A 15,475-nucleotide genomic window follows, 5' to 3' on the forward strand; every position below is an offset into this window, starting at 1 on the left:
CATACATGGGGCTTGCCCTGTAAGTCATAACACCAAGCCAGAATTCTTCGCCAGCCTGAAAAAAATTCTTAGAATTCGTTTGTCAATCATGAGTCATAGGTAGTGTGAAACGTGGGTGTCTCCTTCAAGCACCTGAGTAGCTACGCATAACCGGAGACGATAAAAAAATCTGGAAGTTTCTCAGACAGCGATTTGAACTGTTCCTGAAAGCAACGGAATGCAGCTCAAAGCCATGAAGAGAAGTGACAAAGACAGCTTTGTTCTTGAGCATGGTAGACTAGGACGTCATCGAAGTTTTCTTCGTATTCAGCGAGTGAGAGAACAATGAGGACTTCTGTATCGTCGTTGCCAAGTTTGAAGAATACTGCGCAGAGCTAAAATACGTTGTCCATGGGGAGTACGCCTGCCGTTCCCGAGAACAGGCTGAGGCAAAGCCCTTCAAGAATTTCTAGTGGGATCTAGAAAAGCAAGCTTGGTACTACACCTTTGGCAGCCTCACGGACGACTTGGTTCGAGACCAGATAGTGTTTTGCATGAACTCGGCGAAGCTAAGGGAAAAACTGCTGAGGTAGCGACTAGCGAATAGCGACTGTAACATGCAAGGCAGCCTAGACTTCTTCGCCCGAGAGCGCGTTGCAGTAAAAAAATGATGCTCAAGCTGAGGTTGTGAGTTGAAGCCGAGCAACATGACACACACCTCAGCAGGAAGTCAGGTGTTCCCATAGTGGAAGATAACGTGCATCTCGACGGTACCCAGAGTTTGCCAAAATTTGTCGTATTTTAAACACACTGAACCATTTTGAAACAAGCTAGTGTGTTTGGAGCGAGAACACATCATTAAAAACGTCAGTGAGCGAACGGACTGGGTAGCCGCCCCCGTTATTGTTCGAAAGAAACATGCCAAACTACGGGTTAGCATTTACCCTAGAAGCATATATACATCTCTAGAGAGGGAGAATCATAAAATATCCTGTCGAAAAAAAAAAACATCAAGGCTTAGCTGACAAGCGCGAAGGTTTTCGCTCGTCTCGATGCGAACGCCAACATGCATCGAGTTCCGTTATATCTTGGTTTATCAAAAGTGTGCACGTCTACACCTCAGTAAAATTGCGGTCGTTCTCTTGTCCTCGCAACTCCGTTGGAACGTGAAGTTTCTCGGACAATGATCGGCAGTTGTTGATCAAACGCAGACAGGAAGCGATGGAGATAAGATGTACAAGAAATATTTATAGGTAAACTTTTTGTATACAAGGCAGGTAAAACAAATGCATTACAAACTTGAACAATTGAGAAACAAAGCCTCACTCTTCGACTGTCTCAATGACTGTTAGAGCCCAGACTCATTTTAAAGTACATGTACAGAGCCTCAATGATCCATCAGCAATTTTGATTTCAGTCAAGTCTGAGGGACAGCATGTCTTCCCAATTTTCATAGCCCAAATAGACAAAGAAAAGGGGTGGTTCGGCAGTGGGCCTGTCCCACAAATTCAGCTGCCAATGAGAGTCAAATGTTTCTAAAGCCACACCCCAAATGGACGGGCTTACTCTGAAAGTAAACGTATTGGAAAACAAAGTTATTTTCCTTCTTCCCTAAAACTCCGTTGCGCTCTCATTTGTACGCAGTCAGTGACGACCTCAGAAAAACACGCCACGCCCGTACAAGTTATTGCTAGGCCGTCTCGAACCTAGATTGCGTCTCTAGACCGCAAACATCTCAGAAGCCGGCGCATCGACACCGCGTAGTGCAGCTGCACTTAAGGTTTGTCCACGTGGGAGAATGATGACAGTCCCTATCATCCGAAGTTATTGTCTACAAGACAAAGTTATCCGAGTGCGTGTTCACAATACGCCAGCGTCCGAATGCTCTCTTCACATGCGCACCAAATCTCTACAGCGCACACTCTAAGCTGTCATTCGACATCACGCAGGCTTTTCTCCGCACCCAGCATCAAAGACCACAGATTGCCTTCCGGACGCGTAGAATAGATCCCCGCTCCGTACATGCACCTCGTGGCCAATGTTGCTAAGCCCTTCTTAACCTCGGCGGCGCCTCCAATTAGCCAGGTACTCAGTAGCTAGAACCACAGCACCGCGCACGGCAGTCCTATTCAAAGCTGGTCTGTGTGAACAGATGTGGCCGTCGGCGGACTGACAACTCCGTGTGCACAATACTGACTTTCCTGAATCCACACCTCGCACCCCTGGCTGACTCGTCACCCGACATCGCACGGTCCTTCTGACTCCTCAAAACAGAAAAAGTTGCCCCGCTAACACGGGGGGAAGCAAACCCCCTCTCTATACACAAAGCATGTGGGCGACTCGCGACACATAAGTACACAAACAATCAATACGGCCTTCCACGTCCCTCCTAATGAGCACACTGGGATCACAATGTGCCCATCTATACACCAGACCACCGTGAATTCAAAGCGCGCCGCCATATTGATGAGCGCTGGTCGCGCCATATATCCGAAGCGCCGCGAAGTAGCAGGCCTGGGCTGCCACGCCGGCAAATGCGACCCGCCGCGAAAGCGAAACTTGGGCTTTTTAGCTGGGCGGAAGGCGTGTTTCGCGTTTTTTCTAGCCTGTCATTTTCGCTGTCTCGATTCAATCAAACTTCAAGACCTCATGCAAGTCCGCAATGGCCACACTGAGTGATGTGCAGACTGCAGAAGCGAATACATCGGGTAACCAAGTAACCTGTGAAGGATTTTACAGCACTGTGTTGGTGCCATATATTATTAAAGCACGCAGGACATTGTCCTCTGTACTTTCAGTTTGGTCTTGTTTGTCATGGTCACTACTGGGTTGGCCGCGTTTGGCAACCAACTGGCGAGGTCGTTGGACTGCCTGATTAGCAGACGCCTGCCCTTCACCACCTGCACGTTGAAAACAAAATAGATGTTATAGTAAGAAGGGGTGTAGTTCTTTCCCATGCCATCACTGTTGCGAAGATATAAAGTCCTCTCAAAATTAAATAGAAAATGCACCAGGTCAATTGTATCGTGCAACCACTTAATAAGAGTACAACATTCAGAACACAAGCCTACAGCACTCGAACAAGCAGCTTATGATGCTATACCTGCACTCTTTGGAAAATGAGGAACTACACTAGTTGCTCAGAGCAAGTGCTCAGAGCAAACCTGCGTGTTACACATATAACGTTCGTAGGGCGCAAAGTTGAACGTGGCACCAAAATATACACAGATCGAATACTCACTCGTGCATTTTCACTGGGTTGGTAGTTCTTCCTATTCACTGCAGCTATCCACCGGTGGCGCAGCTTGTCATTCTTCATTGCGGATGGAAATCCGTGCAGGCTGAAAACACCGCACCGGCACGATTCCCTACGTGTATTGTGCTCTTCGCAAACAGCGCTAAGCAACCTGCTTCTTTTCCGCTGGTTATTTTGGCATCCAAACACGACGCAACGATTCCCAGATGACTTCTTGTACTTTGGATCCGCGTGAACGGGCACATTTCCGCACTTTGGAGTGCTAGAGCTAGCGCTAGCCATGTCTGCTGGTCGCCGGCGAACACACTTTGGCAGCCCAGAACAAAATGGCGCTGGTCGACCGGGCAATCCGCGTGCGAGAGTATGCGTTCGATTAGTCTGGGGGCGAGGCTAGCGTATTCTGGTCTACAGTACAATAGCCAAAGGCCGCTGTATCCTAGAATTTAGGCTCTGCAGGTTCCAGCAAAGAAAATAGACATACGCTGCCCAACTCGGGCGCTTGCGGAGCGCCAAAGGAACAGAAAAATGAAATGAAAGGACCACACAAAAAAACAATTTTCTCACAGTGATAAACAAAGGGGTGAGAACTCAACAACTTCATGGTGGTGAGCATGCAAAAGAAATGATCATGTAAGTACAGGAAACACTTTCCAACGCACTGCATGGCACAACAGCAGAAATTCACGTGTGCAGGTGATATACATAGTATATACATAGTTCCACAGTCTTATAGCCTTCACACACATGGGTGACAAGAGCAGAAAACGTTCCACCAAGGCTGAACTGTCCCACGCACACGTTCTTCGGGTGAACGGGAATATTCACGCCTGTCCCAGCTAGCATGGCTATTTCTGTCTGTCCTTTCTTTTCTGTTCTTTTACTCGGTTGGCGCCCATGAATGATTCGAGAGCCTTGACAATTCAACAGTATTGGCGTTACATGCTCCTTTTCGGTGACGCACTGTTACATTGTAGTTGTTGTAGTGAAGGCGCCTATCTTGCTAACTTAGCACTCTGCGGGGTGCTGGTTGTCAAATATGAGAATAGGTTATAGTAAGAGACAACATTCACCACTGCTTCGAAAAGCCAGTAGACACATTTCTTGAGTGCCAAAATAATAGCGAAGGCTTCCCTCTCTACAGTCGACCAGCGCGCCTGGTAGGGTCAAAGCGATGATTCGGAAAAGCTATCGCATTTCGTTTCCATCCGCTGACATTTGAGTCACACAGGCACCGGCCGCTGTCCTCGACGCATCAGTTCTCATCGGCCAGTATGGGTGATGAGGCCCAGGAGTGTTCAAAGCGATAGCTTGACAGCGAGTTAATTTTAGACTGTCGAATGCGTACTGCGCATCTTCTGACCATGGAATTGAATTGGTACTCCCTCGCCTGTGCTAAGTTAGTTAGAGTCATAGCCATAGTCGGCGTAGTTAAAGACATAGTCCCGATAATTCCCACAACGGCCCAACAGACTTCGCAACTCTTTCTTTATGTGAGGTGGCACAAAACCTTCTATGGCAGCTATCCTCTTAGGGTCTGGTGCATGAGTTCCAGAGCCAACTATATGCCCCAAATGCCGGACATGTTTTTCACCACCTGGCATTTTTCGGAGCTGGCTTTCAGCCCGGCATCACTTAGCAACTTAAGCACGATGTTTACATGTTGGAGGTGTTCCTTGCAGGTATTTGAAAAGATTGTAATGTCATCTAGGTATGCTGACGCATAGGCTTGGTGCGCAGCCAGCAATAAATTAACCATCCGTTAAAATAGCCGCAGAGGTTTTCAACCCAAATAGCATTACCGTCCATTGCTGATCATTGCTTAATTTGCTGATCTTTGGCGTATCTTCTAAAACTTCTTTCTTAGACTGAAATCCTGTTTGATTCCATTGCTTGTGATCATACCTGTTTTTTTAATGCGTCTTGTCCGCTATGCCTTGTAACGGCTTCCTGCGCCTTTTGTAAAGCTGTAGCCAGGAAGCCGTCGAGATGCTTCTGGGAAATAAATTGAATTGAATTGAATTGAAAAAATGCGTAATGCCCATAATGTGTCACGAATGCAGTGAGATGTTCACTCTGGCGTTCCATCGGTACCTGCCAGTAGCCTCTCCTCAGATGAACAACGGTTACAAAATTCGAGTGACCAACTCTGAAAATCAGTTCCCGTGGATTGGTCATTAGAAACGTATCTACCCTAGTGACGGCATTAGGCGTTCTATAATTGACGCATATGCGAACTGACCCGTCTTTCTTACCAACCCACGCAACCGGGCGTGCAAATTCACTCTCCACCGGATATATCAGGCCCAACTCAAGAAGCTCTTTCACTTGCCTATTCTTTCTTTAATAGGGCAGGAACTCTGTAAGCAAAGTCCTCTTTGGTTTACATCCTTCCTCCTGCTTGATGCGATGCCGCCCTACTTGCCCCCTCCGAGGTTTTACGTCAAAGACGCAGCGATGTTTCTCAAGTACCACATCAGGTCCCAAATGTGCTAGCTTGTCTTTAGGTATGGCGTGCTCGCTCGCTGAAGCGTATACAGCTTGCAGTGCGTATTACACCTCACCAAATTCTCCGTCTTCCTCATGCACTACCCCAGCATGACTGACTCTAGCGTAGTACAGTCTGAGTCGGTTAGCGTGCACTACCGAACTTTCTCTGTCATTTGTTTACAAGCGATACGAGGGCTCTCTCTCTCTCCCAATAACTGTGAAAGGACCCAACCACCTGGCAGCCAGCTTGGTTGCCCCGTCTATGTCAAAGAGGAACACTTGGTCCCCGATCTTAAATTCTTTAGTCCATCCGTCCTGTTGTACATTTCAGCATATTTGCTCTGGCACTCGGTGCTTGTCAGCTCAGCCACACTCGCGGCTAGTTCTTGTTGCTCCTGCAGCTGCTGCAAATGCTTGGCAGGTTTCTCTCTCAGAGTCGGGGGCACCGCGATCTCACACGCCCAAGTTTGCTGCAATATTGATAGGGGCCCATTTGGGTTTCTAGCGTACAGTAGCCTAAACGGCGCCACACCGGTGGTATTATGGGGCACTCCGCGATACGCCCACAGACCAAATGGGGTGAGCTTGTCCCAATTTCTTCGGTCCCGTTCCATGGCATGATACAACGTATTTTTGACGACTCTTCCAACTCTCAACCACCCCATTGCTCTCAGGGTGTTCGAAAGTGGAGAACCTTGGTGAACAACCCAGTTTTTCCAACATTAACTGTGTGTGTTGAGATTTAAAGTTCGTACCTTGGTCTGAACAGATCGTTTGCGGTGCTCCAGTACGACTGAACATTTCCAGTAAAACCTCGCGCGTGGCCCTCGCTATCAGGGATCGGAGCGGCACCACCTCAGGCCATACTGTGCAAAGATACAAAGTATATTTGTGGCCCCTCGCAGATGGCACCTCAATAGGCCCAATGACGTCCACATTGACCCCCTGAAATGAACGCTTCGGTCACGTAAGCGGCGTGATGGGGACTTTAACGCTGTGACGACTATCTGAACGCGTTTGACACTGGTGGCATGTCTGACAATGCCCAGCGATTACCTTCTCCAATGCTGGCTAGCAGAAACTACTTTATCCGGAGCTTTGTCTTTTTCGGCCCTAAGCATCCACCCCACAGTGACTCATGCACAAGCTGAATACACCTGATTGCGTTTTTATTCTCGTTGGACCGGTTGTCTGACTTTGACTCCTGCTAAGGAATCCCAATGGTACAAAAGTCCGTCTGACACGTTCATACCAGCTTTCTCGTTTCTGGCATCATTCCAGGCCTCTTTCAGGCTTTCATCGGCAAGCTGAGCAGCTCGAAATTCCTCCCGCTGACTGGGCACCCAAGTGACATCTTGTATAAAACTCTTCTCTTCAAATTTAGGGTTTTCATCTGACGTTTCTTCGCAACTTGCACCGCAGTCTGGCTCAGTGTTATCCACTATTTCGAGTGATCGGACCCCAACGGCACTGGCTACCCGCGTATTATTTTCTCGTCCAAACTCCTCTTTTTCCTGCGCCTGAAGTAGTTCCCAATCTTCCTTTGACAGCAGGCTGTGAACTCCCTTTGCAAGTTCGTCTGTAACCGCGCACACCAGATCGATCCTCTGCGGTTGTATCACAGCCCCCGACGATGTATGCCTACGGACAGCGTAGCTAGAGTACCTCGGATGGTGTTTCCGAATGTCGACTCGAGTCTTACTGTTCCTGATGGCTCCTGTAAAACGATGGGCAACATACCTTTACGGACGACCGTTATGTCGCTACACATGTCCAACACAGTTTCCGTTGCTATATCCCCGCCGATGATTGGGATAAAGTCCAGCTTTGACCTCCCTCAGCTATCATTTTGAGCCAGACTTCTACTCCTGCGTTTAGCATCTTTGCTTGCTCTCGCGCAGGTTCTTCACTTACAACAGCATGAATCTGTACCCTTTGTTTTGGCCCAGTCGGCGCCTTCCCCTGCTGTTCTTTATTTGAAGCTTTTGGGCAATTTCTGGTTAGGCGACCCTGTGTCTGACACACGTGGCATTTAAATTGGTTATGTGCCGGCTAGCTAGTATTGTGTGTTGCGGCAACGAGGCTGTTGCGGCTGGCATAGTTGCTCGTCCTTTCCCTTTAGCTTGCTCGACTGTCTCGGGCACTTTCGCCACCTCCACTGGCTTAAACCAATCTTCACCCTCCCGCAAAAGAACATATTCAAGGGCTTCTGAGCTTAGACTGGCTTTCATACGGTCAGTGACCATAAGCTCCGTGATAGCTTCTTTTGTATTTGCATTCCGATATTGAAGGTAATTGACCAAGTGTGTTCTTGCGCGGGACGCGAATTTAGCCCAAGTTTCCTCCTTTCGCTTACATGCCTTTTCAAACCTCCCCAAGTATCCAGCTGGCGTGAGCTTAAATTCATCTAATACCGCCTTCTTTACAGTCTCGTAATCTGAACATTCCTCGTCATTGAAGCTGCGCAACAGATAACGGACCCGCTCGGCCAGGGCAGGCATGGTCAAATGTACACGGCTGTGTTCTGGTAATTGGAAAGATGAAAACAAGTTTTCGATCTCATCAAACACTATCGCAACGTCAGCGTCACACGGCAACCGGTATGCCTTAAGCACTTTAGCACATTGTGCTATTCCATCCGTGCTGGCACGGCGGTGATCGCGTCCTTCCGATCCTGAAGGTGGCCTGCTCGACTGTTCGAGCTCCACTCTCCGTAGAGCAATGCGCTCGCACTTTTGCTGCAGGTGTGCCTTTTCCAACTCCAGCTCTAGGCGTATGACCACCACGGCCTCTGAAACGTGTCATGTTCGTAGCCTGGGAAACGCCTTGCCTCGCAATAGAAACTTGAGTATCCGACGTCTCAGACTCAGTCTATTCGAAGCGTTGCAGTTCCTGCCCTCTCTGACCCTCTCTTTGTTGAGATGCAGTATCAATGTTTACATTAGCCTCAATCGCGTTTGCCGTTCTGCGTGTGAACACCATCAACTTCACTGGACAACAGTGATGCCAACCTAGACAAAACGCAAGGAATCCCACTCACCCGTTGCTGCTGGGACGTGCTGGTCTAGATGAACTGCAACCGTTGCAGAATTGGCTGGTGGCCCTCTGATGACTTGCGCCTGGCTCACTGGAGGCCTACTTGTTGCTCGTTGTGGGGTTGCCGATCCTGTCGTGCTGCGCCAGTAAAGATTTGTTCGTTCTCTTGTCGTAGCTTCTCCGTTGTAAAGTGATGTTTCTCGACAGATGATCGGCAGCTGTTGATCAAATGCAGAGAGGAAGCGATGGAGATCAGATGCACAAGAAATATTGACAGGTAACCTTTTCTATATACAACGCAGGTAAAACAAATGCATTACAGACTTCAACAATTGAGAAAGCAAGTCTCGCTCTTCGAGTGTCTCAATGACTGTTGGAGCCCAGACTCGTTTTAACGTACATAGTACGGTGCCTCACTGATCTATCAGCAATTCTGATTTCAGCCAATTCTGAGGGACACCATGTCGTCTCGATTTTTATACCCCAAATCGACAAAGAATAGGGGCGGTAGGGCCGTTGGCCCGTCCCACAAGTTCAATTGCCAATGAGAGTCAAACGTCTGTTAAGCCACAACTCAAAGGGAAGGGCTTACTCTTAAAAGTAAGCCTGTTAGAAAACAAAGCTATTTTCCTTCTTTCCTAAAACACCGTTACCCTCTCATTTCTACATAGTCAATGACGGCCGCAGCAAAACACGCCAGGCCCGTACAAGTGATTGCTAGGCCGTCTGAAACCTCGATGGCGTCTCTGGACTGCAAACGCCTCGGAAGCCGGGGCATCGGCACCGCGTACTGCAGCTGCGCTTAAGGTTTGTCCGCGTGGGAGACTGATTACCGTCCCTGCCATGCGAACATATTGTCTACAAGACAAAGTTATCCGAGTGCGTGTTTACAATGCGCCACCGTCCGAATGGGCTCTTCACATGCGCACCGAATCTCTACAGGGCACACTCGAAGCTGTTACTCGACATCACGCAGGCTTTTCTCCGCACCCAGCATCAAAGGCCGCCGACCGCCTTCCGGACTTGTAGAAGAATAAATCCCCGCTCCGTAAATGCAGCTCGTGGTCAATTTGGTGAAGCCCTTAACCTCGGCCGTGCCTCCAATCAGCCAGGTACTCGAGAGGCAGAACCACAATACCGCGTACACCACTGCAATTCAAGGCTTGTCTGTGTGGACCCATGTGGCCGTCGGCGGACTGCCAACTCCGCGCGCACAATACCGACTTTCCTGAATCCGCACCTCACGCCCCTGGTGCGTGCCGTGACTCGTCACCCGACAGCGCGCGGTCCTTCTGACCCATCAAAACAGAAACGGTTGCCCCGCTGACATGGGGGGAAGTGAACACCCTCTGCATACACAAAGCACGTGGGCGTCTCGCGACACTTAGGTACACAAACAATCAAAGCGGCCTTACAACCACCCTTTCATCACTACCATGTACTCCGACTGCCGTGCGGCTTTGCATGTGAGAGCGAAGTATTTCAGAAGGTGTTAAACGATATCTTCGATGGAAGGCCAGGGGCATAAGCGTGTACATGGTTGACGTGCTGATTTGAAGAACAGATAAGGCGGATCATGAGTGGCGGCTTCGCAGAGTGCTGAGAGACGTGCAGCCGGTAGGCTTCAGGTTCAATGCACAAAAATGCCATTTCGGTGTTAAAGAGATGGAATTTCTGGGCGGTATGAAAAGGGACAAATAAATCAGGCGAAATCCGGCCTTAGTTGCCAGTCTAGCGCAGATGCGAGGCCCAATAGCAGGCTTGCGTTCAAGGGTTGCTGGGCGTGGTTATTTACTTCCGCAAAGCATGCCATCGCTATCCCAGAAAGCGGCTGCTTTGCGTTCTCTGATCAGTCAGGGGTCGGTATTTGACTGGACACATAAGCGTGATGAAGAGTGGACAGATATGCAAAGCACTAGCCAAGAAACCACTACTTACAGCTTTTGATTCAGGCAAGCAAAGAAAAGTAACGTCGGACGCCTCACAATATACTATTGCATCCGCTCTATTGCACAGTTACGACGACTGGAGGACAGCGGCTTATGCATCGAGAGCTGTGACAGATACAGATTAGCAGTATTCTCAGAGAGAAAAATAGCTAGGCTATTCGCCTAGTATTTGTCAGTGAAAAGTTATCCCAATAATTAAACCATGCATAAGTGCTGACAATTGTAACAGTCATGGCGTCTAACCTAATAAAAGCTATCGTTTCTTGAGCGGTATTTAAAGCCACGTTGGGAGAGAAGGCTAGTGTGAAAGGAAATGTACCGCTGGGAGGGAAGGTTATCACAAAAAAAAACATCGGCAGGTTTGCGCTCAGAAGCATATATATTGACGTACAAGTAGCCATGATACATTATCCTCATACCTGTGTAAAATCTGTGCCGTCATTGTTTGTTCATTCTAGAATCGTCGTCATGCACCCGCTGTAATACTTACGTCGTGATTTCGTAGCAATGGTTCCGTCTCCATCACTCGAAGTTGGTCATCCGACAACCGTCATCATTACGCACCCCATCATTACGCTCGCCAACGTCAAGCTGTGGTCGCAACATTGTCATATTATCATACTTCTTTTCACCTTTCACCCACTCCACTCCTTCGTCATTATGTTGTACCGTGCTATCGTCATTCAATTGTAATTATGGGGATGTGTCATACCGTCGGCTTTAATGTGTGATGACAAGGCAATCACAATCATGCAACCTTCGGACTACCGCCGTTACCACGCCAACGTTGTTGTGATCTAGCGGTTATTCCAGCGTCGTCATCTGCTTTTCTTCATACCCTCGTCTTTGTACACTCATCATCATACCATGGTCTTCATGTAGTTGTTACCATGTCCTCGCTATATCATTGTCTACAATTGAGAATCACCATCACATGTCACCAAGTTGTCGTCATCCCATCATGCTCACGGCTGACCTTGGCAAGCGACTGCACAAGCAAAGCGGGCCGATGACAGAGAAAGTGCAATTCGCATATGGTTAAAGCTGCACAAGTACCAGAATGCCCATGGCAGTTCTTATATAAATGCAGCATCAAAAGTGTCGCTAGATTGCTCAAATGTTATTCGCATTACTATCGAAACTCGTCGGAGGAAGAGCTCTGTTGTAGCTTTTTGATGAGGCATCATTCATTTAGTACTTAACGCCCTTTTCATGGGTTATCTGTTTTCTATTGTTGCATGCTTGTATCTTACAATTTTCGCATCGACGAGGGTCACTCGGCAGCCAGTAATCAAATGGGTAGCGTATCGGGCTGCTGTGCTGAGGTAATTGGGTTGAACAGTCAGACCAACTTTGTTTACTGAGTGTGCCAATGTGAACAAAGGTCTCGCATTTGAACGGACATCTTTCCCGCCGACTTGGGCCAGAGTGCATGTAGGACTGCGAAGGTAGTTCTGTTTGAAGAAATTATTCAAGGACGACTTGGAGTACTGTGTATGTGTTGTTGTGACGGAGACGTCTCAACACTGGCGCCACTGTTGCAAAGGAGGATCCAAGGTGACGGTGATTAAACAAAACATTTGTATGCAGTATGTACAAGGGTGTCGCATGAACGGCTCGAAGGCCGGGAGCATAACTGACTTGCTCTAATGCATGCGGCGAAATGCGGGAGCACGCCTCTGCTCGCTGTTGTCGTCCTCTCCGACCGGCATCACTTAGTTCGGGCTTTCATAACCCCAGGAGTCGTTGAAGCCGCCAGTGGTTCGAACTCCCTCAATCAGAAACATCCACGGGTTGCTGTGCAAATTCCGACGAATGGACGAGGAGCACCTCCATCAGGCGATAACGGTGAAGTGGCTCCTCGGCGCCGCTCCGGCGGCGCCACCGGATGTAACCCGAACATGACTCGCCGCCGGCCATCGGGACCGGCCAATTCCCTCGGCGCCCGGCTTCAGCCGCATGCCGGCGAAGGGAACTTTTGTTTGGAGCTTTGGCACAACAGTGTCACTCGACCAGTGCTTGCCTCCTATGAACCTGTTAAACTATCAAGCGCCACTGGGAATGTGCTACTCTACACAGATAAAAAATCCCGTGTATTTCTCAAATGGTGAGGGGAAACAAGCCCACGTATTAACGGTTCCCCAAGGATAGCAACCCGATGCATTAGCAGACTGCGTGAAAAATGAATTGGGAATGTGCCGCTTTTCAGTGAACCCCTTTTAGGCCAAGGATTCTGGGAGATGCGCCCTAATTGGATTGGACACTTGGCACTCTTCAATAAGACCTCTCGCCAAGTTGGATTACTGAGTATGTGAAACTTACTTTGTGGTCAATCAAGCGCACACGTCTCTACATTCGCAGACACTGGGGATCTATGATTCTCGTTTAGCAAGACACGCGTGGACTTCCCACCAGGCCGACAAGATGGCGTAGCGCATCGAGAAATAAGCGTGAGAGAGGAGTACCAATGCCGAATGACGAGTTTCAGAGTGGTCACGCGCACGGCCGTGACAGCCATTTTGACGGCCGTTGGCAGGCGTCGCGGTTGTAGCTGTAGATGACACCGAGTCTATTTAGGGTGCCAGGAAAGAGGGGTCTTGCTTAAGTCCATTCCTGATCAATAACTCGTTTCCATGGTGGCAATGTGTTGTGTCGCCATGTTGATTCAATGCTAAGGGATTACTGTCGAGAGTAATTGTGAGATGGGTTGTGCCACATTTTATTTATCTGGCACTTTTTATATGGCGATCTACTGAGATGTGTGACTGGATAATCTTGTTTCATAGCTCTTGTCGAAGCATTTCATACGCAACGCCCAGCTCTGCCCACAAACCACCCGAAGAACATCGCATACAACATATGCATGCGTACCTGTGTCCATCAGCAATATTTCGGAGGTTCATGAGTCAACAGCCACTTATAATAACCAGCATCGCCTAAGCCCTATCGCATTAGGTATTGTTGGCACCATTAGAAGTTGAGCACAATTTTAACGTCACAACAAGAGCACTTTTCCCATAGCATTAGGAGTTTTAGGGATTTTCATCCAAGCGTTAGTCCACGTGTAATGTTGACCGAAAACGGCTTTTTCATCTTGTTCTCCTGTAATGTTGCCGCCGCCACCGAGGCCACGGGCCACGATTCAGCAGTGTCTAAGCACGATCTAGGGTCATAATGGCTTTTGTAAGGGAAGACAAAGGCTATTTTACGAGGGACGGAGTGACCGTGACGATGATCGCTCCATTGGTGTCCCCTTTGAAATTGACTCAACAGTCACCTAAATTTTTTGAGCTAATCCATGTTTGCTGTTGGAGTAAAAGAATTCCAGCTATATCTCCCTGATAGTTTCCCCCTGCGTAAAACCTTGTTATCTACCCTCGTGACAACCCTATGTCTCGTACCTAGCGCATTAGCTAGTCGGCAAAGAAGTTGGCCTCGGAGAACTTCTCTCTGCGGTCCAGTAGGCTATGTCCTCGAAATATGGGGCATGCGTATTTGCTTGTTATCCGACTTGCTCGTATTGCCTGCACACCCGAAAGAAGATTCACGTATCAAGTTGTGACACTGCACAAGAACGGTATATTTATTGGGCCAGAGTTAAGCATCTATTCGCGCTGGTTTTGCAGTTTGGTGTGCGCAATTGCCCCTGGTGTCATTCATCATGCTCTTTCGGGAGACCTTGATGTGGCTCGTCGACGCCAACTTTTTCCGGTACGTCCACGTTTTGTTGCCCGTTCGTGAGCGTTTGAATTGGGTGGTTCGTTGTTCAGCTGCACGTGCGGTTGGGTTGAGAGTAGAGTGCATGTTCGTTTTGCCGGTTGACAGGGTGCTTGATTGGCGGCTTTACTGGGCTGTGTATGGGGCACTTGAATGGTACGCTGACTTGTCGAAACATTAGGCGGGTGACGTGGAGGCATATTGAGCAACTGGTTGCGCTGCAATACCTGGTTTCGTGCGGGTTCAAATTCCATCGCCGATTTCCACTCAAGCCCACTTGGTCTGGCTTTGGTGGAGGCTACGGTGGAGTGGTTGCTCACTCCGGTCTTGTATCTTCTCCTGCAAAAGTATGGATTCGTTGAGTCGGCGCTAAATTGGTAGATCGCAATTACAGACATGATTCCGAAAAGACGCGCCGCCCGCTGCTTCGAGGTTTCTCCGGTGCTGCTTCTCTGTGCGCGGTTGCCGGTGTTCGCGATGCCTTGGTCCACGGCAGGCCTCACGGCAGCCGCCATGGCAGGTCTCAGCGATGTGGCCACCCAGCAGTTTCCGATGATGTAAAATATATGGCACATACCCACAATTATACTGGGTGCGAGGCGTAGCCAGTGCACGTAAAACAAAATAATTATGAACAAAAATATATTATATAATAATGTATGTAATACTAAAAGAAATGTTGCACGACTTTCAAATGTTATTGAAAAAATTGAAAGTTGCCTTATAGTTTGGAGTAAACAAAAAGTACATTTTTATTATCGCAACCATCGCCGTATGGTATGGTATGAAGAACTTTATTTAGGTCCTGAGGGATCAGTCTAGGACTGATGCGGGCCGCTCCCACGTCGGTACAGAGAGGCCGAGCCCCTCTGCCATCACACGGGCCCTCTGGACAGCCCTGAGTTGGTGCGCCAGCACTTCATCGCCGTCTCCTGGTTTCAATTTGTGAACCCACCCGCCGTGGTTGCTCAGTGGCTATGGTGTTGGGCTGCTGAGCACGAGGTCGCGGGATCGAATCCCGGCCACGGCGGCCGCATTTCGATGGGGGCGA

Source organism: Dermacentor variabilis, chromosome 10, assembly GCF_050947875.1.
Source record: "Dermacentor variabilis isolate Ectoservices chromosome 10, ASM5094787v1, whole genome shotgun sequence".
NCBI classification, from domain to species: Eukaryota; Metazoa; Arthropoda; class Arachnida; order Ixodida; family Ixodidae; genus Dermacentor; species Dermacentor variabilis.